Source organism: Mastomys coucha, unplaced genomic scaffold (assembly GCF_008632895.1).
Source record: "Mastomys coucha isolate ucsf_1 unplaced genomic scaffold, UCSF_Mcou_1 pScaffold15, whole genome shotgun sequence".
Taxonomy (NCBI): Eukaryota; Metazoa; Chordata; class Mammalia; order Rodentia; family Muridae; genus Mastomys; species Mastomys coucha.
In genome coordinates this window covers 21,949,963-21,974,137 of record NW_022196897.1, presented here as the reverse complement: position 1 = coordinate 21,974,137, position 24,175 = coordinate 21,949,963, and positions in this window count along the sequence as shown.

Sequence of the window (24,175 nt, the reverse complement as noted above, 5' to 3'; positions counted from 1 at the left end):
AATGTGTGAGGCTAAAACTTCACATGAAAATGAGAATTGACTGCATAGAAGCACGGCCGGCTGGGCCGGTAGAAAAGAAGATTAAAAATTGTCAATTCCATTAAGATTAATCCATACATTTAATTCAGTTCCAATGAAATCCCAAATGTATTTTCTTGCAACATCAGTTCATTGGGAGTTATAAATAGACAAGAACGACTAAGAACATCTTAATAAATGAAATTGATCAGGGCAGGAGGAGCTTCTAAGGTCAGATATTTAAATGCAGGTGTCGAGGTGTTCCATTGCCCACTGTCTAAACTGTTCTAAAATAGTTCCCATCCACAGAATAAGTGAGTGAACACTGGGGTTGCAGCTTAGCTAGTAGGGCACTTGGGTATGTGCACCAAGCTGAGCACCACAAAAGCTAGGCCTTGTGGGGCATACCTGCCACTCCAGCACTTGAGAGGCGAGGCAGGTGAATCAAGGTCATCCTTAGCTACATATGGAGTTCAGGGCCAGTTTGAGCTACGTGAGACCCTGTCTCAAAAGGAAAACAGAAGTGAGCAAATACACACAGGACTACATATGCCTCAGAAATACAACTATACATACTCACACACACTCATACACATACATACACTCACACTAACACATGCACACACATATACACATTCACACACATTCATACACACATATATACATACACACTCACACACACATACACACATTAACACAAGCATACAATACACACTCATACACAATACACATACAATAACACATGCACATGCATGCACACTCACATACACATACATTCACACATACATATACTCACATATACATAAATACACTAACATACATGCACACATATATACATACACACATACATACACTAACACATGCACCCATAAACACTCACATATACATAAACACGCACTCACACACATATATACACACACATACACACATAAACACATATACACACATACACACACGTACACACATACATACTAACACACACTAACACACACATACACACACACTCACACACACTCACAACACTTCAAGTGAGTTAATAAGTGAATGAATAAGCCAAAATACCTTGCAGATTTATATAATAAGACAAAACAGTAAAATCGGCATAATTAAACAAATGAGCCGACACAGGAAAATAACTGAGGTGTGCATAGCTATTTATTATATAATGAAAGTGGCATTTCAAATCAGAAGGGGAAACATAAATTATTTAATAAATAGTGTTGGAATAGTTGGTTAACCGTTTGAAAAAATAAAGTTAGACAATTGGATGCATATTAGCAACTGGATCTATTAAGCGAGTTGTTGCCTCAATATGATCGGATGTGATGGGCCGGTGAAAACCACGTTGCAAGCCAGGTGTGATGGCACAGGCCTATGATCACAGCACTCAGGAGGTGGGGAGGCAGGAAGATTCCAAATTGAGTTTGGCTAGACTGGCTGGCCAAAGAACTCCGGCAATCCTGCTGTGCCTACCTCTGAGTGGTGGATTTATAGGTGTGTGAGCTACCATGCCCAGCTTTTTAATGCAGTTGGTGGGGATCTGGGCTCAGGCCCCAGTGCTTGCGCTCCTTACCCTGAGTCAGCTCCTCCCATTGTAGGCTTTTAGTTTATTTTTTAAATTATTTATTTTTATGAATATACTGCAGCCCTTCCCCGACACACCAGAAGAAGGCATCAGACCCCATTACAGATGATTGTGAGCCACCATGTAGTTGCTGGGAATTGAACTCAGGACCTCTGGAAGAATGGTCAGTGCTCTTAACTGCTGAGCCATCTCTTCAGCCCTAGGCCTTTAATTTAAAACACCATTTAAGAGGCTGGGGAGATAGATCAATAGATAACATACTTACATTGGAAGCACAAGGAAGCCACAAAAAGAAAAGCCTGGAGCAGTGGCTTACAACGGTAATCCCAGAGCACCAGAGAAGCAGACAAGACAGCCCGCTGCCAGCCTGCTCAGCAAGTTCTTGGGCAAGTGAGGGGCCTAGTCTCTAAAAGGAAGGTGGGTTAGCTGAGGTTGACCCCTGGCCTCCACATGCACATGGGTACACTGCGTTTGCACCTTCACATACACACAGAAACACACACATACACACACACATACACGAGTTTCTTTCTTCCTTCCTTTCTTTCTTTTTGTTTTTGTTTTTGTTTTTGTTTTTGTTTTTGTTTTCCTAGACAGGGTTTCTCTGAGTAGCCTGGCTGTCCTGAAACTCACTCTCTAGACCAGTCTGGCCTTGAACTCAGAAATCCGCCTGCCTCTGCCTCCCAAGTGCTGGGATTAAAGGCGTGTGCCACCACTGCCTGGAGAGTTTCATATTTTTAATAAAAATGGTGAATACAATACTCAAACAGTGTTTACTGCAGTATAGTGATCCCCTTTGAACCTCCATGGCCAGACTTTTGTCTCCTTTTCAATACACAGATGTATATATAAAATACATAACTATCTCTATGTGTAAATATAGACTAATGAATGGATGTGTCTCTAAGTAAACACACACACACACACACACACACACACACACACATACACATACACACACACACACACACACACACGTCTTTTGTTCCTAAAGAGTTTGAGATTATTTGTAGACACAACCCTTCTTTTTTTACACTCATTTATGGAATGTTCCTTAAGAACTAGAGCAATCTTTAATAATCAAATCATGTCTATTAAGAAATATGAAAAACAGCATTATTACAGTGTTCTGTTTTCCCTGGGTTCTTATTGCCATCTCCCTGATTGTCCAAATCATGCCATTTATACTATTTTGTTTATGGTCTGGGTTCATCCCAAGGTTTGCTTATCACATTTGGTTCTCATTTTCGTTAACCAGGTTTTGGTTGCTGCGATAAAATAGCACAAATGACCAAGAACATTTTACAAAGGAAACAGTGTACTTGGGCTTAAGGTTCCAGATAGAGCATAATGATGGGGGAAGCATAGAAGTAGGAGCAGGGAGCTGAGGGATCACATCTCAACTACCAGGAAGGAGAGACTGGCGGGGGGTGGGGGGAGGGAGAAAGGGAGGGAAGGAGAGAGAAAGGGACAGAGGGATGGAGGGATGGAGGGAGAGAGGCCAGGAAGTGGCGTGGGCTATAAGCCACCACTGACACACTCTCAAAGCTTCTATAACCTCCCTAAACAGCACCACCTGCAGGGGACCAGGTGTTCAAACACATGAGCCTATGTGGACATTTCCCATTCAAACTACCACAGTCATTTTACACAGATGACGTCCGGATACTGTGTTGCATGCAGGTAATCCCAGCACTTTGGTGATGGACAAAGGAGGACTGAGAGCTCAAGACTGTCCTTAGCTGCATAGCAAGTTGGAGGCTAACCTGAGCTACATGAGATCCTATCACCAAAAAATCCCAAGCAAGACCAAGCAAAAGTAAACCCAAAGCTAACAGAGCATGCATGATGAAGGCAGCCCCGGCTTGGGTTCTCCTTTGCTTTTTATTTTAACTTTTTTAACTAAGACAAAATTCCTGTAACAGAAACTTTAAGATGGTTAGAATGGTGAGGTTAACCATTTAATAGCATGTGATTCAGTCGTGCTTAGCAAACCCACACCATGGTAAAACATCCACTCTTTAAGTCCAGAAGCTTCCTATCCACCAGGCAGCTATTCCCCATTCTCAAGACCCAGGTCCTGGTATCCAGGGACCCCCCTTCTGCCTCTGTCTCATCTGGACATTTCATAGAATTGGGATGGTGGAACACGTGGCCTTTTTAGGGTTCTGAGTTCTTCCATGTTTTGTGTTTTCTAGATTCACCTGTGCTGCAGGGTGTCTCAGAATTCTATTCACTTTCATGGCCGAACAGTATTCTCTTGCATAGATATGCCACCATTTGTTTATCCATCCATCAGTTAATGTTGGATTGTTTAATCTTCTTTGACTTATGCACACTACTCTTACAGACATTTACATATAAATCTTTGTGTGACTATCAATGTGTGTGCGGTGTGCATATGTTATGTAAGTACGTGTATATGTACACTTGTACATGGATGCCAGAGGTATCTTTTTACTTTTTTTTTTTTTTTGAGATAGTATCTCTCACTGGATCTGAAACTCATCATTGGTTAGGAAAGCTAACCAATGAGCTCCAGGGGTCCTCCTATATCCAAGGCCCCTCCTCTAAGCACTGGCAGTACAAAGGAACCCTGCTTTCTCTGTGAGTGCTAGGAAGCCAAACACAGGCCTTCATGTCTGTGTGGCATCTCCCCAGCTCCGTCTTCATCCCAACTCTGCAGAGAGCTCCTCACACTCATCCTCACACAGGATGCCAGCTGGGTAGGATTTATAGATGCCTTTCACCATGTCCATACTTTTTTATGACTTATTTGGTTTTATTTTATAGGTATAAGTGTTTTGTCTTTACCTTCCCAGTCCTGTGATGGACACGCGTCACCATCCTGCATTTGTGTGGTACCAGGGATCAAACCTAGGGCCTTGTGTATCCTAGGGCAAGCACTCTACCAACTGAGCCCCACCCCAGCCCTACTGATTGATTTTTAGATACAGAACCCACACTTGTACTCCTGCAACAGATCTCATTTGCTGTTCTGGGACACACTCCTTGTAGAGCTACTGGGTTCAATTTGCTAGTGTCCCATTCAAGGATTACTGTATCTGTACCGCTCAGTATACTCACTGATGTTTTCTTCTTGCTTTGGGTTGGGAAGAAAACTGACCTTGTATAATGAATATTAGAGGCCTCTGAGCACAATCTGTGTTAATTATTCTTTAAATATTTGGGAGATTATTAGGAAAGCCATCTGACTCCGAGCTTTTATTTGTTAGAAGCCATTTAATTACCCACTTAACCTATCATCATTATCATCATCATTTTTATTGTGGGGAGTGAACTGGGTCCTGAGTGAATGTGTATTGTTGGACCCATGTCTCAGACCCATGAAAATGGCAAAGCCTTCCCCTGTGCATGTGTGTGTGTGTGCATGTGTGTGCAGGGAATGTCAGCTGCAGCTTCCTCCTCCCAGATGTCTACTGCGTGAGGCTAATCCCTTACAGAGAACTTCCACTGAGACTAGATGACCCTCCTCCTTTTGCTGGGCCTAATAAATGTACTGAGTCTACAGATTGTACAGTAGATGCCCTCCATCAGAGTGAGTGCAGCCTACCCAGTCCTAGATTGTCTCTGTGTACCTGCCATTTCTTCATTCTCACCTTTCCCCAGTCAGGTTTCCAGGACCAAGCCATGTAGGATGTTGCTTACGAGCATCATCGTTGTCATCAACATCAACGTCAATGTCATTGTCATCAGCAACAGCAGCAGCAGCAGCAGCAGCAGCATCAACAACACCATCATCATCTAAGGATGAATGCTTTGCCTCCATGTATGTCTATGCAATATGTGCAAGCAATGCTCAAAGAGGCCAGAAGAAGGCATTGAAGTTGGCGTTGAAGATGGTTCTAAGCAGCCAGATGCTGGTGCTGGGAACTAAAATTAGGTCTAACCCCTGACCCATCTCTCTAGCCTTTTTTTTAATGAAGGTGCTCGCCGCTCTAATTTTCCCTCTGAGCATGCCTTACCACTCATAAATGTTGGTGTGTTGTTTTGAGGAGATACTTTGTATGTGTTCTATAGTTCACTCCATTAAATCTCGTTTTATAGTCTAATATACTGTTTACCCTAGAAAATGTTCCGTATCACCTAGGAAGAAATAACCCACTATTGCCATTGTAGGTGGAGTGGAGTGTGCTATACAGGTGTCTGCTGAGTTGCCTGTCTTTGTGATGCCTCTCAGGCCTTGGTTCCTTCATCTTTCTAATTGTTCTGTCTGCTATTGACAATCATGTACTGAAGGCTCCAGCTAGGAAGGGAGAACCCTTGTTTTTCAATTCAAGTTGCTAGTATTTACTTCCTCTATTTTGGAGCTCTGTCATTAGGTGCATATATGTTAATAATCACAATGGCCCCTTTATCATCATTTAATGTATTTTCTTGTGTTTAAAAAAAAATCCCCCGTGTGTGTATATGTGTGTATGTGTGTGTATGTGTGTGTGTGTGTGTGTGTGTGTGTGTGAATATGAGTGTGTATATTTGCCATACTATGGATTTGTGCATATGCAATTCAAAGGACCTGGGGATTGAGTTCAGATGGCCAGCCTTGGAGGCAAGCATCTCCCCACTGAGCTATCTTCATTTCTGGTCTCAGCACAGTCATTCTATCTCTCTTAAACTACTTTCATACACAGAATCTTTCTCTATCCTTTTACTTCCAACCTATTTCCATCTTTTCATTTAAGATGAATCTCTTATATACACTACATGGTCAGGTCATTAAAAAAGCCCATTCTTCCAATCTTCTACCATTTAATTGGATAGTTTAACCCACTTACATTTAATGTAATTATTATTAAGGAATAATTTACTTTTATAATTTTACTCCATTACTGTCTTATTTTTATTACATAAACCATCTTTATTTCTTTGTCATTTATCTCACTGTACATTTAAAAGTTATTTTCTTAGTATTTTCCCTGGGGATTACAATTAACATATAATTTATAACACTCTATCTTGGAATTCATACTGACTTTATTTCAAAATTATACAAGAATTCTGTCTCTCTATAGCCTTACCTCCTGCTATATATCTTTCTAAAATGTTGCCTACTAACATAGATTGATCATTATTATAACAAATATATAAATAGTATTTAACATGTTTATATTTAAATTTTATGGAATAATAATTTATAAGCCAATCAGTCACACAGTAACACCATCTTTTATACTTGCATAGAGGCCTATGTAGATATATAGCTGCCTATGTAGACATACTGCTCTGTGTATGTCCATATGTGGTTTTTTTTACTGTCCAATGTCCTTCCAGTTCAGCCTGAAGGACTCCCTTTCTCCACAGCCCCGTCATGTGTAGTGCCTTTTCACCACTTAAAGACTGGAACTTTAAAAGTGCCTACTCTTTGTATTTACAACAGCAAACACAACTGTCCCTTCTCTATCCCAGTCCCTCCTGTGAGTTCCGGTGTGGGAATTCCATCCTTTTGAGATATCTACCCTCACCTCTCCAGGTGAAGTCCCATGCCCAGGCTTCCTGCAGAACACAGGCCTAGACACCTGGTAACTGGGGTGTAGCCATCATCCAAACAGGTAAACAAGATTAACATGAGTTCTTAGATGTTCAAATGAAACATGTATCAGAAACAAAACCATGTCTGATGGTCTGGGGAGAGCTGAGCAAAGGTGGATATAGACGGACCATGATGCCTGAGCTGAAGGTTGTCCTGGGTTCAGGAAGCTTGTGTGGAGGCCAATCCCCTGCCTGCCAGAGGGAGCTCTGGGAGGTGGTCTTGACTTTACTATCTTATGGGATGAGCATTTTTAGTGCTGTTTGACATGAGTAAAACTGAAGGGTGAGACGTGAACTGGGCTCAGGACACATCGTGGTCCTGCAACAATAACTTGAAGACTCTGCTGGGTTGTCACAGCTTCCACGGTGTTAGGGGAGGAGAGTAAACCAGATGAAGATGTCTAAGGTACTTGGTACGAGGGCTTGGTGTGAAGTGACGGGATCATCACAAACAAGACACCCTGGGACTTCATTGTCCTTGGGATGGTCACAGAAACTTGACTTTGCTCATGGCTTGAGGCTGGAGGGCTGAGAACATTTAAATCCCATTTAGAGAAAGAATTAGGAAGAGAGTGAAGAGATGGTGCCTCTGAAGAGGAGAAGGGGTTACTGGGGTAGGAAAGACAGGGATGGACAAAGGCATATAGAAAAAGAAGAGAGGGAGAGAGAGAGCAGTTAGCACTGGAGCAAGTTGGAATTGAAAGGCGTCTGGCAACCTTGCATTGCCTAGGAAATGATATTAACATTTTATTATTGTAAGGTGAGCTTTTTAAAACGGAATTTTAAATGTTACCCTGCTGTTCGGGAACACAAAAACCTTTAATTTTATGCAAATGAACAGCAAGGCGCTGAGCGCTTAATGTAAACGAACACTTTCTTTGTAGGAGAGGTTGGAAGGGAGAGGGAAAAAAAAATTCCCCAGGATTCTTTAATTGCTGTCTGAAATTATGTAAATCCCAGCATCAGGCAGAGCACAATTACCCCGCGGCCCTCCCTGCCAGCGCTGCTAATGTCTAACAAAATATCGGTGGGTGACATTTAGACGGGGTAATGCAAATGAGAATTAATTTTTTCCAAGACAAAGGGCAGCTGAAAGATCAGCTCATTCATATACAGGAGCCGAGAGCTCTCACAATGCTGGGGGTGGGGAAGAGGATGCCCACCCCCAGCAAACAGGGGTACCCTTTAGGGCCTAGGTCCCTGGGAACGCTGGCCACCTGGAGCCTCAGGTTACTAACCTTCTGATTGTATTCCCAAGCAGTTTTTCATAGAAATTGGGTTAACACATGTAAATAGTCATTTTAAAAATATATGTTCCTGCTCACGTAGGTGACCCGGCCTAAACTAGGCTGTTCATACTTTCACAAACTCTCGTTTTTGCTTGCTCCGGGCAGTGTTGAAGGTACTCGTAGGAACTTAGATGGGAGTCGGGGGGATTGTTCGGTTCTTTGGCCAAAGGCGCAAAGGCTGACGGTAAACTTCAGAGGAAGAACTCTACCAAGAGATGGAAGGTGGGTTGTTGGTTTGTTTCTTTTACTCTCCCACTCAGTTTCCCCCCTCCCTTCACCCTTCCCTCCATGTTCTTTTCACTTAAGACAACATTTTTCATTTTTTTTTTAAAATGGGTTTTAATAAAGGAGGCTTGCCAGAGCAACCCAGAGCCCTGATGTAGCCCCCACATGAATTTCTTCTCTCTGCAGGGAACCCCTTCACACAAATCCTGCCCACCCTTCAGGTGGGCACATGCCTGACTGCAGGGAGCCAGGCCTGCAGTGACCATGCCCACCTTGACTTCCCAGCATTTCCCACAGAGGTCAAGCTCCACTAAACCCCAGGCCGGCCCTGTCCTGCCTGGGCCTCTGACTCAGGATTCTAGAACTTTCCAGACCCTTTGCGCAGAGAAGGGCTGGCGGAGTCTGCATGAGTGTAAGCACTAGGAGACTGGGGTCAGGTGACCACGATGGTTCACCACCAGAGAAAGCTGAACCAAGAAGTAGTAATGATTCTAATAAATCCTGCAGGCTGAAAATACCTCTGGGACTGGAGGGGACTTGTTCAGAGAGGAGCAGGCTGTTTGTGGGTCAGGACAGCTCTCCCCTTAGCTTCTTATTCCAGTGGGATCACACCTAAAATTCCACAGAGTATTGTAGCCTCATTTAGTCAAGCTCCTGAGAGTTCAAGTCTTTCTTGCTGGTTTATATTCTGGAGACTCTGCCCCCTTCTATGCTCTCTGAAGGATATTTTGGGTATTCTCCACATCTCAGGCAGCCAATTTCCCTCTAAAACCAAGACAGCTCTTGTAGTTACCCACTCTAAAAAGATGGTTTGTCTGTTCCAATAGATTTGAAAGAATGACCCAATGTTTAATCTGTTTTTCTCTTTTAAAAAGTCACTTTAAACGTTTGCGGAATTTCTTCCCACTTCACATCTGCAAAGTGAGCTCATTCCAGCCTGCTAAAACCAGATTACAGCAATGCTTTTGAATTCTTCTGGAGCATAAAGAATTTCCTTTTTCATTTTTTAAAACAACAACACCCACATAATTCCTCCCCCCACCCCTCAAGGTCTAAGAAGGAGAAAGGAATTACTCTGGAAGTACCACACAGAGGAGACAGAACTGGAAGAACTGGTTGCCCAGGTGACAGAGGGCAAAGAAGCTGGCAGGACAGTGGGGCAATGCCCGAAGTGGCAGTGGTCACAGTCTGTTGCCATGGAAGGGACACAGGAATAAGGTGTGTTCCGGGGACCAAAGTCAGGGGTGACTAGGTAAAGACTGCAGCTGGGGGAAGACATGGCAGATGACAGACGCACTCCTGAATGAGAGGGAAGGAGGAGAGAGGGACAGAGGGATGGAGGGAGGAGGGAGGAGGGATGGAGGGAGGAGGGATGGAGGGAAGAGGGATGGAGGGAGGAGGGATGGAGGGAGTAGGGATGGAGGGAAGAGGGATGGAGGGAGGAGGGATGGAGGGAGGAAGGATGGAGGGAAGAAGGATGGAGGGAGGGAAGGAGGGAGGGGGAGTGGGAGCTTGATTGCTAGGCTTTTTCCTTCCTTTTGTCCTCTGACCTCCCCTGACCCTCCCATTAAAGTGGTTTAGCTAGTGGTATGAGCTGCTGCTAATCCAGCCCTGCTCTGATTCAGAACCTAGCAGAGGGAGATGAAGAAGCCTTTTGTTGTTGTTGACACTGGCCTCTAATTCCATTTACAAGGAAAGCTGAGGCAGGAGGACCACAAGTTCAAGGTCAGTGTGGGCAACTTAGCAAGGCCCTGTTTTAAAAGTGGAAAATACAAAAAGGCTGGGGATGTAGCTCAGTGGTAGAGCGCTGTCTAGTGTGTTGTAGGACCCTTGATCAGCAGTTCTCAACTAGGAGTTGAACAATCCTTTCACAAGGGTCGCCTAAGACCTTTGGAAAACATGGATCTTTTACATTATGATTCAGAACAGTAGTGAAATTACAGCTATAGAGTAGCAACAAAAATTACTTTGTGATTGGGGGGTCACCACAACATGAGGGATTGTAATAAAGGGTGGAAGCATCAGGAAGAACCACTGCCTTAGGGTCAGTCCCACATGTAAAGGAAAGGAAACAGATTTGTAAAGAGGTGTGGACCATTAGTCTGTGAACCAAGATGGCACCATGCTGCCAAAGTTCTACTGATGGAGATCACCATTATGGATCACCAGGACATGCCCTGAAGAGAAACCGGCACTCAGAAGCTGCTCCTGGAGGGAGAGCATTCATGCCAGAATGTCAAACTTGAACTTGATGATCTTCACAATCAGTGATGGATGTACAGAAAACATAGGGGGCAGAGCAACATGGCAGGAGACACATCGGCACATCCTGGGGTACACATGACTCCGCAGTGCGGCTGACCACTTTCTTTAGCAAGTAATTTGGGGGGAAATGTGAGCACTGTCTTAGTCAGGGTCACATTGCTGTGAGGAAGCACCATGACCAAAGCGACTTGGGAAGGAAAGGGTTTATTTGGCTTATACTTCCATATTGCTGTTCATCATGGAAGGAAGTCAGGACAGGAACTCAAACAAGGCAGGCACCCGGAGTCAGGAACAGATTCAGAGACCATGGAGGGGTGCCGCTTACTGGCTTGCTCCCTATGGCTTGCTCAGTCTGCTTTCTTATAGCACCCAGGACCACCAGTCCAGAGGTGGCACCAGGCACAGTGGGCTGGACCCTCCCTGACCAATCACTAATTAAGAAAATACCCCATAGGCTTGCCTACAGCCTGATCTCAGGGAGGCATTCTCTTAAATGAGGCTTCCTTCTCTCTGGAGACTCCAGCTTGTGTCAAAGTGCCACAAAACTACCTAGCACAGAATACTTAAAGACCCAAACAGATGCTTAGATCTGGGACCAATAAATCAGCTATGAAAAACCACTTGTAAAATCAAGGAAATTTCGACATTAACTGGGGTTCCCATGGCACCAAGACTTTATTGTAGATTTTTGGGTGCCACAAGGCATTTTGGTATTTTTATCTTCACTTAGATAATTCTTTGCTTTCAGAACTATGCATTGAACATTTTCCACTGAAATCATCTGGTCTCTGGGATTTGTGTCAGAATAAAGTCATTGGAAGCTGGGAAGGATGGAAGAGACAATAACAAGAGTTGGTGGGAACATTGAATGATAACCACATGGCAGGGAGGTTATGATAACCACATGACAGGGAGCTGTTCTCTATCAACTGGGCATGGTTAAAGTTTCCTACAATAGAAGGTTTTAAACATTGTAAAACAAAATAGCAGATCAAATTAACTTAGCAATTTTGGGGAAAGGGTGAATAATATTCATATTCATTGGCCTGCAAAAATAGCTCAAAGTGTAAAAGGTGCTTGCTACTGAGCCTAGCAACATGAGCTCAATCCCTGGGGCCCTCAAGGTAGAAAGAAAGAAGGAAGGAAGGAAGGAAGGAAGGAAGGAAGGAAGGGAGGGAGGGAGGGAGGGAAGGGGGGAGGGAAGGAGGGAGGAAGGAAAGGAAGGAAGGAAAGGGAGGGAGGGGGAGGGAGGGAGGGAGGAAGGAAGGAAGGAAAGGAAGGAAGGAAGGGACTCTTGAAAGTTTTCCAGTAACTTATGCACTCTGTGGCTTGCATGTGCTCACACACACACACGCATGAACACACACAAACATGCACATACACGCACATACACACACCCAGAGAGAAATTGCAATAAAGCTTTTAAAATGTGTATTACCAAAGTAAATATGATTCCTATATCTTGAGGAAGTCAGAGTCTAGTTTTCTATAATTGTGTGTTTTATGCTTAGAAATCTCCCTTTAAAACACTTTGTGAGAAATAGTGGACCTTGCTAGGGACAGAGGGATGTCTAAGTCAGTAAAGTCCTTACCACGCAAGTGTGAGGACCCCAGTTTTGATCCCCAGCACCCTGACAGAAGCAGAGTGTGGTAATACTTTTAATCCCAGTGCTGGGAAGGGAAAGACAGAAAGATCCATGGGGCTTGCTGGCTGAATGATGATGGTTTCAATGAACTCTCCTGCAGACTAGTGAACACATGGTCTCCAGTTGGTACTGCTGTTTGGGAGGCCTAGGGGGTATGGCCTTGCTGAAGGAGGTATGTGTGTATGTATGTGTGTATGTGTATGTGTATGTGTGTGGGTGTGGGTGCTAGTGTAAAGACCTGAGCAACTTGTGGTCTGCTCTCTCTTACTCATGCCTGAGGTTCAAAGCTCCCAGCTTGCTACTGCAGCTGCCATGCTTCTCTGCCTTGATGGTGTTAGACTCTGATTCCTCTGAAACCATGGATCCAAATAACACCTCCTTTTATGAGTTGCATTGGTAATGGCATTTTATCATGGGAATAGTAACCATGATTACTAGCCTAGCATGACTGACAAGTTCCAGGTCCCAGTAAGAGACCCTGACTCAAGAACAAGGTGGATAGCTTCTAAGGAATAATATTTAGGGATGACCTCTGACCTGTATACACACACACACACACACACACACACACACACACACTGTGATAGTTTGAATAAAAATGGCTCCCATTAACTCATATAGGGTCTGGCACTATTAGGAGGTGTGGCTTTGTTAGAGTAGGAAGTGTGTCACTAGGGGGTTGGGCTTTGAGGTCTCAGAAGCTCAAGCTAGGCTTAGTGGCTCACAGTCTCTTCCTGCTGCCTGCTGATCCAGATGTAGAACTCTCAGCTCCTTCCCTAGCACCACGTCTGCTGGCATGTCACTATGCTTCCTGCCATGATGATAATGGATTAAACCTCTGGAACTATAAGCCAGCCCCAAGTAATGGTTTTCCTTTGTAAGAGTTGCCATGGTCACAGTGTCTCTGCACAACAATAGAAGCCCTAATCAAGACACACATGCACATGAACTTACACCTGCATGCACACATCTGCAGACATGCACATATGGTAAGTTAATACACCAGCTAGTTTCAAAATTGAATAGCTTTACCTCTATACAAAACAATAACCATACAGATTCTATAAATGAAGACCTATTCATAAAAATCGAAACTAAGAAATATTAACTGGAAAAGTTTTACAATATGGAATCTAATCAAGGAAAATACTAGGAAGTGGGTCTGGAGAGATGGTTCCATGGTTAACAGCACATACTGTTCTTACAGAAAACAAGTTTGGCTCCTAGTGCCCACACTGAACATCTCAAACCCTGGGTACCTGTACTGGTTAGCTTTTGTCAACTTGACACAAACTAGTGTCCCCTGTGAAGAGGGAACCTCAATTGAGGAATTGCTTCAATCGGATTGGCCTGTGGGCATATCTGTGGGCCATTTTCTTGATTAATGATTGTTGTGAAAGGGTCCACTACTGTGGGTGGTGACATCCTTGGGCAGGTGGCCCTGGGGTCTGCAAGACAACAGGCTGAGAGAGCTAAGAGGAGCAAGCCAGTAGGCAGCTGGCCTCTGCTTCAGCTCCTGCCTCCAGGTTCCTGCTCTATTTGAGTTCCTGTCCTGACATCCCTTCATGATAGACTGTGGTCAGGATCTGTAAACAAAATAAACACTTTTTGTCATGATGCTTCTCACAGAAATAGAAAGCAAACTAGGATAGTGGGTACTGTTGATATAAATACTGCCACCCACAGTAATGTCCCCTCCTATAGGGAATGCTTGACATCTGAGCCTTGTTCTGATGATCCAAGAAAAAAAAAGAAAGAAAGAAAAGAAAAAGAAAGAAAGAAACAGAGAAAGATAAATATATTCACCTTCAGAATCCCAAGCCATAAGCAGATCATAGACGGACTGGGAATACAATCCACGAACAGCAGCTCTCAAGCCAAGAAGCTCAGTCTGAGGTCTAGTGTCCCACCAGCACCTTTCAAAAGGCACCTTCTTTGGGAGAGGCATTTGTTACTTTGCCTTAGTTTTTTCCCTGGTGCTGTGATAAAACACCCTGACAAAAACAACTTGAGGGAGAAGGATGGTTTTGGCTCACAGTTCCAGAGGGATACAGTCCAGCATAGCGTAGAAGACATGGCAGCAGGCAGGGAAGATAGAGACATGACCAGGAAGCTGGCTGGTCACACTGTATCTGCACTCAGGAAGCAGTCAACAGGAAGTGGGACCTGCCTGTAAGGCTATAAAGCCTCAAGCCCCACCCCCAGTGACTCACTTCCTATCAGAAGGCCCCACTTCCTAATGGTTCCACGGTCTTCCCAAATGGCACCCCCAGCTGGGGACCGAGGGTTCACACACATAGCCTATGGGACATATTTTATACTTAAACCACAACTTACCCAAACCACAGAAAACACCACCAATGGGTAAAAGCCAAATGATTATGAGTTTACTTAGGAAGCTCAGGAAACACACAGAGAAATGCTGTGCCCTGTAGAGTGGGTGCAGAGGCAGAGGGCGAGGAACTCAGACATGCACACTTAGAAGCAGAATATAATTTGGAGGAATGAGACATTATCAAAACTTAAAAGGCAGATAAAAGGAATCACAAAAAAACTTAAGGAAATAAAAATGTAATTGACCTGGGAAATTCAATGAATGGAGTAATACAGATTAGACATGGCCAGAGTAAAGAATAATGACCTGGGAGATAGAGCTGAACAAATTACCCAGGACGAAGTAGGGAGAGGAAGGAAATGGGAGACATAAAATAAAAGCCATTACATATCGAGAATAGAGATATTATGTCTAAAAATGTATAACCTTCAAAGTACCAGAAGGGGACAATCAGGAGATTAGGGAAGGGATGTGCTTGAAGAGAAAATTTCTATTTTGAGAATTAATGAGGGACACAAATACTTAGATTCGGAGTCTGGAAAATCATATTCAAGAAAAATAAGAAGAAATCTACAATAAGTTTGAAGAATGGGGACTTGAGGCATACCTCTGTTGGTAGAGCGCTTACAGTAGCAGGCACAGGATTCTGGGGCTCTCTCCCCAGCACTGCAGGCTGGAAGACAAGACAGATGAGCAACACAGAAAGCAACGTGCAAAGGGAGACACAGAGAGATCAGGCAGCCTATGTGACAACACAGCCGACGTCTTAGCACAGCCACCCCTGGGGCCCAGGACACAATCTTAGCATATGGAATCTGGATTTAAACTTCTCTCTCTCTCTCTCTCTCTCTCTCTCTCTCTCTCTCTCTCTCTCTCTGTGTGTGTGTGTGTGTGTGTGTGTGTGTGTGCACTCGTGCACATGTGCATATGTGCACACACATGTGCAGGAAAGGAAACCATGATGTCAGAGGAAAGGGGGAGGGAGGCAAGAGTGGGCATGGAGGACAGGGGAGGAGCCAGGAATCATGTATGACATGGGACATATGTCATGGCATGATCGTGTCATATGAGGCCCCTCACTTTGGGTGTTGACTTAAGCACCAACAGTTAAAATAGAGGCATACTGCTAGCAAAGCCTTGGTGATTTCTATTAGTAGAATTTCACTCAAGTTTTCAGCAGTTAAAAAGATTGCTTACTTTAAAAAGAAAGAAAATGGGTTGGCCTCTGGTCTCCATTCAGTGCAGAAGGACAGAATCAACTCCCGGAAGCTGTCCTCTGACTTTCATGGGTGCACCAGGGCACACACAGATGCACATGCACAGAACACATGTAAAGATAATCTAAGAAAGAATGAAAAATGGCAACCAGCCATAATGACAAATGTCTATTATGCCAGTGCTGGCTTAGGAAGCCGAGTCAGGAAGACACAGTATTTGTTGAGTCCAGCCTAGGCTATGCAGGGGATCTTGCATAAAACAAATAAACAATCAAAAAAGAAAATAAATAAGGTGACCTCAGGGAAAATGTCTGGGCTATAGACATAATTGAAAAGCAGATAGCCTACTAAACATAGCAGTGTCTCAGAATAAACATTTATCACAAAAAACAACAGCACATTCTTGGTATTGGGGGTGGGGAGGAGGAAACACCAAATACTGATGGCGTACCAGTCAGATGGGATTGTCAGAGACCTTCAAATGCATCAGCATCCTTGTGATGTTCAGATACTAATCTTACAAAGTATTAAACAACGCCCATTAATTTTTATAGTCAAGCAAACATTGGTGTTTGTTTTCAGCCTTTTGGCTTGCCTGTTATGCATCATTTACCCTACCTAACCTAATAGTAAAAATGTATTTTTAAACCATTAAGATTAAGGGTGTTTGGTGCTGGTACATAGTCACATAAAGTAATGGAACATACTAAGGTTCCATATATCCACATACATGTACATGTACACATACACATACATATACATGGATTGGGGAGATAGTCCCAGGACGTGAGCAGGCTTGCTCTGCAAACATGAAGACCTGGGTTTGAATCTCAAGAATCTATGTGAAAAGCTGTGTGTGGCTGAAGTATGTCTGCAACCCAGCATTGGGTGGTAGAGACAAGTGGACCCCAAGAGCACACTGGCCAGCGCCTTGCCAAAATGGCAAGATGTCAGGCAGTGAGAGACCTTGTCTCAAGGGAATGCTTGAGTGAGACACCTCATTCCTGACCTTGCCTCTGCCTGGATGTGCTCCCTACAATCACACATACATATCTATGCTCTCTCATGCACACACACACACACACACATACACACACACAGATGCATGAACATACTTGCACACGCACATATGAACACATAATCTAGAAATGGTGTTAGAACAATTAGCTATCATTTAACTTAAACAGTCAAACCAAAACCCATCCATCACTTTGCTTGTCTGGATTTAAGTTCTGTATAAAACACATGGTGGCTCTGGGAAGGCAGAGACAGGCTGGGTCTTGGGGTTTACTGGCCAGTCAACCTAACCTGATCAGGGAGCCTCGGCAGTGAGAGATCCTGTCTCTAAACAACAAAACAAACCACAATGTGTACGGCACCCAAGTTTGGCCTGTGGCCTCCACACTCAAGTGCACACACACACACATAGACATGTGCACTGACACTCACATGTGCACCCCACACATATATGCACCCATACCCACATATGCAGGTACACATGTACAGCCTCACAATAAACATGCACACACATAAATACACAACTATCAAGTGCCACAGTCTCCTCAACACTACTGAGCAGCTTGCCATTTCCCTGTAGCTGTAGAATGCCTCCTGTGGAAAGCACTCCTCACCTCTCACCTAATAGCCAACCTGCCCCAATGGCTGACATGTGTGTGGAGGCCAGAGGACAACCCTAGGTATTGTTCTCAGAAGAACTGTCTACTTCATTTTGAGATAGGGTCTCTCCCTGGCTTGGAGCCTGTCTGGAGGCTACACTGGGTATAGATAGGGGCTACAAGCCCCTGTGATCTGTAAGTGTGTGCCACTCCAGCTAGCTGTTTACACAGGTGGTGGGCATTGAACCCAGGACCTCACAAACATGTTGGGCAAGTGTTCTACCACTGAGCTACACCCAAGACTCTGAACATTGAGTCTTGACATACCATGTGTCTTGCACATAGTATGCCTTCTCATTACTTCAGTCCCTTCTGTCTCTGAACAAAGGCTTGTGACAGTCTCCATCTAGCATCTCGGCACAGTTTTTTTTTTTTTTTTTTTTTGAGGTTACTGCTGAGTATTTTATGGTGTTTTGCAATTTTAAACAGATTCTGCTTCCTGTTGCATCTTGCAACTGGTTATGACCGATGTGTAGGCAAAACTATTGATTTTCAAATATGTATCTAATATTTGATTGCTCATTTATCTAGGGAGCTTTTCAGTTGGTGTTTTAATGTTTCCTGGGGCTGTGGTTGTATAAACTGAGCAGGGTGAGGACCTCATTCTTCCCCTGTCTGATGATTAAGCCTCTTATCTCCCCATATATTTTATAGCATTAAGCATGTGTGCAGGGAAGGTGGAAGTGGCCATGATTACTTTGTTCTTGGTTTCTGCATGAATGCCACTCTTATGGTTCTGCATGGACAATCCTACCATTATTTTTATTGTATTCTATTTTATATGTGAGATGCAGGTGTGCTTGAGTGTGCACATAGGTATGCATACATATATGTGCACATGTGCTTTGAGGCCAGAGGCCAAAGCTGGTGACTTCCTCTAGTGCTCACCACCACATCTTTTATAATAATAATTTATTAATTTCACTTATGCATGTGGATATATTACCTGCAAGTTTGTCTATGTACCATGTGTATACCTGGTGCCTGAGGAGGTCAGCAGAGTTCGTCAGATACCCCAAAACTGGAGTTATACGCAGTTATGAGTCAGCATGTGCTGGGAACAGAACGTGGGTCATCTGGAAGAGCAGGAAGCTCCCTATAACTTATGAGCCATCTCTCCAGCCCCTACCAAGGATTTAAAACTAGTAAAGAATGTCGAATTTGATTTGATTTCAGGTCTTTTCTGTATCCATTGAGGTTATATCTTGTTGTTGTTGTTGTTGTTATTGTTCCTTCTGTAACTATGTATTTTGCCATTCTTTCTTACATGTCTTTCTTACATGTCAGCAAGACTGAGGGCAAGCATGTTAAAAACATGTCCTCTGCCATGTCTTTTTATGTGGGCTGCCCACAGATACTTAAAACCTTGACATGAGTCAGTGACCTTTTAAGGATAATTTTATGAATACCTGAAGTGGAAACTTAAGGGTTCTTTGGAAAGCCAGTTGGATGGTGTCTTGCTGGGGCAAACACAGGAAGGAACATTTAGCTGAAGTGGACACAAGTAAAAGAATGTTCTGCTAAAGCAAGCACGTGAAAGGGCACATGATGAAGGATTCTTTGCTAATAACATGCATGTGTTGGTCTGCCTTACATTGTGTAGTTGAGCTCCATTAGTGGGGACTCCATAGAGAGAAATGCACCAAAATATTTTTGGTAATGTGCTACAGTTTCTTGCCACTTCTGCGGATGCAGGCTGATTCCCAGTGTGATGTCAGCTGAGACAGAAGCATGTGCTGAGGCAAGACCTGTGGAGGACATGTGATGTTTGGAAAAACTCCACAGACAGTGACAGAGGCTGAGCTAGGCTTGCTGGTACAGCTAACTGTTCAATGCTTGTTGGTCTCATGTCTTTGCTGATCGAGAGGTACAACTGAGAACTTTCCTTGAGTTCCTGCCTGGTCCCTTCTGCTGACTTGTGCTGGTTCCAAATTCTACTAACATCATAGGTGATTAAGTTAGGTGTGTACAGTTCAATCAAACTGTAGGCATGAATCTTTTTGGCTCTGTGGTAACTTAGACACCTGTAGTGGTTTGAATGAGAATGGCTCATACATGGTTCCCAGTGGGTGGAACTGTTTAGGAAGGGTTGGGAGGTGTGGCCTTGTTTGAAGAAGTGTGTCACTGGGGGTGGGCTTTGAAGTTTCAAAAGCCCATGCCATTACCAATTAGCTGTGTTCTCTCTCTCTTTCTCTGTCTCTCTCCCCCCTCTCTCTCTTTCACTCTTTTTCTCTCTCTCTTTCACTTTTTCTCTTTTCTCTTTCTTTCTCTTTCTCTCTCTTCTTCTCCCTCTTCCTCTCCCCCTCTCTCTCTTTCTCTCTATCTCTTTCTCTCTCTTTCACTCTTTCTCTTTCTCTCTCTTTCTCCTCCCTCTCTCTTTCTCCCTCTCTCCCTGCTTGTTGTCTGAAGAACAGGTTGTAAGCTCTCAGCTTCTGCTCCAGCACCTTGTCTGCTATGCCTGTTGCCATGCCCCCTTCCATGATGATCCTGGACTAACCCTCTGAAACTGTAAAAGGCCCCAATTACATGTTTCATTTTATAAACCTGCCTTGATCATGGTGTCTCTTCACAGCAGTGTACATTTACTAAAACAACACCCACGGCTTTGTCATGTCTCCATAGTGAGCAAGGTGTGTGCCCTGCCTAAGGCACTGGGTTTACCCACACAACATACTCACAACAATGCAGTCTGGATGTAGGTTTTAAGAGCAGAAGTTTAAGTGTGATTGTGCTGGGTAGTTATCTTCCTTCCTTTCTGCCATCACTGTGAGAAGAGCAAAACACAGCTAAACTATTTATTCAAACAACAAGAAACATAAAACTAGAGCAATTGGAACTCAAGCCTAGCCAACCCAAGTTGGCAGTCCGTGACAAAGAATAAGTGATGCTTGTTTAAAGCCATGCAGAGGGAGGTGGCTTGTTATACAGCCATACTCTGGTGGTAGCTGACAGATACACTTGGCAACTACTCCCCATTTTCTCTGTCTCAGAGAAATGTACTACAGCATGGAAATTGGGTTTTAGTTTTCTCACTATTAAAGTGGCTTTCAGGTTGTAGTCCATGCAGTACTTAGCTGTCTGTCTCCTAAACAGAAAGGTCAAGAGTCTGACAGTTGATCATTCCATGAGACTGGATGCCAGAGCAGCACCAATCTGGTGCTGGAGTTCTGGAAGCTTCTAGAAAGATGCTGGTCCTCAGTCTACACTGCAATCCCAAAGAAGTAAGGTTATAACAACAGTGAAGAAATGCCCCAGGAACAGGATAGATGGATTTGCCAGCAAGACTGAGGGCAAGCATGCTAAAAGCAGCATGTCCTCTGCCATGTCTTTTTATGTGGGCTGCTGCAGAGCGGTTTTAGTGACTCCAGGTGAAGACACGTTGACAGCCTAGATTAACACATGAGTTCTGGTCATCATGCTTTCTTAGTGAGCACTCTGACCACTGAGCAACTCCACTAGTCGTGTCTCGCTTTTTGAGGGCTTTTGTTTGGTTTGGTTTGGTTTGGTTTTTGTTGGTGGTGGTGGTGGTGGTTTGTGTTTGAGACAAGGTCCCATTATGTAGCCTTGGCTGTCCTGGAACTTTCATTGTAGACCAGAGTGGCCTCAAATTTCCAGAGATCCTCCTGTGTCTGCCTCCTGTGTCAGCCTCCTGTATCAGTGCTGGGATATGCTGTATGCCACCATTCCTGACTTTTTGTTTGCTTGTTTGCTTATTTGTTAAGACAAGGATTATCTTTGTAGCCTGGGCTGTCCTGGAACTTGCTTTATAGATCTGGCTAGCCTTGAACTCACTGAGATCTGCGTACTTTTGCCTCCTGAATGCTTAGATTAAAGCACCTCCATGCCTTGTGCTTCATGACATAATAGACCATGACACTCAGATCTACAAACACTGCTGTAAAGGATATGAGAGTAGAAACACCTGGTGGTTCTTGTGAGACTCTGTAGCCCTATAGACATGTTAACCCATCCCTCACTGCCCCCCTACCCCTTTACCCTATCTCCCCCATCTTATAACTGTCTCACTACTATCAACTGATGCCATATTTCCCATTTTCTTCCATCAAGTCTATTTTGTTATATTGTTGAATGTTTAGTGTTTTTGTCAGTCTAATATATATTTGAAATGATTTCTCATTGGCTTATTTCACTTTAAAATGCTTTATTTTTATTAACATGTGCAAACTGTATAAATTAATGAGGTTCAGTGTGATATCCTGACACATATACACATCATGTGCTGGTCGGGTCCACCTCCCTCTGTAAGTTCACCCACTATCAACTTCTAACAGTCACTAATGTACAGTCAGGATATTGTTTTCAGCTTTACATGTGAGAGAGAACACATGATTGCCTTTCTGTCTGGTTATCTCACATACTGTATTATGCTCCAGTGTGTCCCATCTACTGCATGTACCCGCTTTACAAAAGATGCCAAAAGAACCCGATATCCTAAAGCAAAAGACAGACAGTTACCATAATAAAAATACATGTGAAACTGTAAAAGTAACTTTTATTCTCCTATTATAACTTTGTATGGAGGCTTACTACCTCTGTCTGCTAACCTGGGTCTAGGCCTGGAAACTTCCATACAATCTTATCTAGGCCTAGAATGCTTTCAGCCTCTGAGATTTGCTACTGAATAAGCTCACTCTTTCTTGTTCTCTCTGATCTCTGGCGGTCTGGTTCAACTCAACTGTTCTGGCTCAAACTCCTCCCCTTATTCAATCTGGCTTTTCTCTCAGCCTCTGAATTGTTCTGCTTGACCTCAAACTAACACTAGCAATCTGTTCTAATCTTCTGGCTCCTTCTCATTCCCTTTTTCATTCTGTCTTTACCTGTGTCTAGCTTGTTTTCTCTTCAATCTGTCTCTGTAAAACTCTTCCTTGTAAAACTGCCTTCTTCTCCCTTTCTGTGCTGTTCTGTTCTCCCTCTTAACTCTACTGTACTGCTCTCCATGAACTCTACTGTACTCCTGTACTGTACTCTCTTCCTCCTATACTGTCTGTCTCTCCCTAAGTAGCTTCCTTTCCTCTCTCTTCTCTTTTTTCTTCTTTTGAGACAGGGTTTCTCTGTATAGCCCTGGCTGTCCTGAAACTTACTCTGTAGACCAGGCTGGCCTTGAACTCAGAAATCTGCCTGCCTCTGCCTCCCAAGTGCTGGGATTAAAGGCATGTGTCACCACTACCTGGCCCTCTCTCTTCTCTTAAGAGTTGAGCATATCCTATTCTGTCAAATCTTTCTCTGATTCATTACTTTTTCTGCCACTCAATTAGACATAACTTCCAAACATGGGTGCTTCCTTGTACAAACTAACTTTACCTTCATTGTTTGGGATTAAAGGTGAGTACTAAGGGGATGTTCTGTACTCCAGCCAGAGTTATTAAAGGTGTGTGCTAAGAGCTGAGCCACACCCTAACTAGAAACAGGTTCAAATAGCATATAACATGAAACTGTAAATCCCACTGGTAGATACTAAAAAGAGAAGCAGAGAAGTTCAAAACTTATCCATATGACCAACTTCAAAGATAAATATGGATGGAGATGAGAACAAACAAAATCTGAAGCAAACTCAAGACTAATAAAATGACAGGTGATTATATATCTACAACCATATGGATAGACAAAAGTCCTCAATTGAAAGATACAGACTGAGTGAAGAAAGTGAAGTCCCAACAACATGCTGTCCGCAAGAAACTCACCCACAAATGAGGTCATACACAGATGGATGAGGAAAGATAGAAAAAGATCCTCTGTGCAAAAGTAGTGTGCACATGCCAACATACATGTAATAAATACATGTGAGAAATAAATTTAATCAACACATGACTTTTTGTCTACTTGGTGAATGAAAATGCAATGATGAGGCCTCTTGAGTGAGGGACACTTGTCAAAGTAATAAGATGGAGAGCGACTGAGAAAGACAACTAATGTCAACAAAAACTTCAAAGAAAATTTAACTTCAATTAAAGAAAAAATGTCACTATGCAAGCAAGACACAAAGTGAGAAAACAGCTCATGAGTCTGCAATAGATCAGCCATGGTTTCTGTGAGCAACTGAGTACCTACCTACAAAGAGGTCTGTTTGACATCTGGAAGCCTTAACTTAACTGGAAGCCTTAACTGTTCCTTAACTCATTAGCAGAGTTAAGGAACAGGTTCCAGGGGTGGCACTCTTCGCTAAGGTGCAAGGAACTAACTGACAAAAGTCTTGCTCGTGCAGACTTGCCTGCCTTCTTTAGAATTTTAAAATGTTTTTATGTGTGTTAGTATCTTGTCTGCATGCTGTGTGTTTCCCTGTGCGTACAGTGCCTACAGAGGTTAGAAGGTGTCAGATGCCCTGACACTAGAGAAGCAGACAGTTGTGAG